The sequence below is a fragment of the Myotis brandtii genome, unplaced genomic scaffold (assembly GCF_000412655.1).
Source record: "Myotis brandtii unplaced genomic scaffold, ASM41265v1 scaffold147, whole genome shotgun sequence".
NCBI classification, from domain to species: domain Eukaryota; kingdom Metazoa; phylum Chordata; class Mammalia; order Chiroptera; family Vespertilionidae; genus Myotis; species Myotis brandtii.
Genome location: NW_005355292.1, coordinates 134,265 through 135,932, shown reverse-complemented (window position 1 = coordinate 135,932; position 1,668 = coordinate 134,265).

The following is a 1,668-nucleotide window of genomic DNA, read 5'->3' as shown; positions in this document are numbered from 1 at the left end:
CCTTAAGGTTGCCCTGTATTTGGGCTGGACGACAAGACTTGGAGCCGCCATGCATCCCTCCCTGGCCTGCCAATGCCACGAAAGTCTAATGACCAGAAGAATTCAAGGCGTCATCTTCTCTGAGATTTTGAAACCATTTTGGCTGTTTACCGATTAATGGATATATTTTTAAAGTCTAGTCAGATTGACCAATAAAATGTCTCACTTGGTAGTAATTTCAGGGAAATTACTTGCTGGGTTCAAAGGCGTTTCTCAGATATTCTGTTACTACGGAGTCTACGAATAGTTTCATATATTTGAATCACAGGCTGTTAAAAGGGGAGGGATGTGAGGAACGATCTAGAAACCCACTTTTAAGAGGAGATTGAAGCTCATAGGGGTAGTAGGTCACATAGCCAGCGGCCGGAATTCAGCTCTTTGGACTGCCAGTCCAGTGCTCTCCCCAAAGCACCGATGCCTCTTGTACAGACACGGTGAGTCCTGCAGACTTTGGAGTGCTCTCAGGCCGTTCACAGGCAGAACCTGGGCGAAGGTGAGTGCAGCTCTGGGTCACTCGGACTCGCTGGGCAGTACAAAGTGCTAATTGTAAATCCTGGTTTGCTCAGGACATAGTGAGGGGTCCGCAGCTGAGCCAGGAGGGGGCAGATGCGGGGTGGGCAGGAGACGCTGAGCTGGGCTGCAGGCAGGGCCCAGGTTCGGCCACCCCTGCCAGGGGCCCTGGCATGGACACTGCCCTCAGGGCTGCTGGCACCAGCTGGAGTAGCTGGTCTCTGCTCCCCAGGTGCCAGCTGCTCTGGGAAGGGGGAGCCCCACGCGAGGTCTTTATCTCTATGTGGCCTTGGCCCGATAATGAACTCCCGGAGGCTGGAGACCTTGTACCCTGCGAGGGAGGCAGAGCCTGCGGGAGCTGGCCGTGGGCGGCTACTGCTGCCCACACTCCCTGTGGCTGGGCCGTCAGTCCTTCCTGGAGAGGGATCTGGGCAGTGCAGCTCTGCTCTGTCGTGGGCGTGATGTGCGTGTGCGTGTGCGTGTGCGTGTGTGTGTGCGTGTGTGTGTTAGCAGGGAAAGTGCAACTTGGATAGAAGGAAAGACTTATGGAGCCATTCTTATTTATTTATCTATTTATCTATTTATGGTTTAAATTTTGTCTCAGTTACAGTTGACATTCAGTGTCACTTTGTCTTGTCTCAGGTGTGGCATGTGGTCAGACGGTCACAGGCTTCACAAAGTGATGCCCACCTGGCCCCGCGCGTAGCTGTCACAATCTATTGATTACATCCCGTTGCCTCCCTTCCATAGCTGCCCTTCACCACCCGGGGCTGTTTTGTAACTGCCAACGTGGCTTCTTTGTCCCTTCACCTTTGTCCCCCAGCCCCCAGCCTCCCTCCCCTCTGGCACCCAGCGGTCTGTTCTCTGTATCGGTGAGTTTGTTTGTTTTGTTCTTTAGATTCCACATGTAAGTGAGGTCACATGGCACGTGTCCTTCCCCGCCTGGCTTATTTCACTGAGCACAATTCCCTCTGGGTCCCCCAGGCTGTTGCAGATGGAGCCATTTTTAAAAGCCACGGGCAATGCGTGGCAGTGAAGCGCCTGTGTCCTCCTAACCAGGGAGGCCCTCACTCCTGGGACACCAGAGCGGTTCTCACCGGCTCTGAACATGGACATGGA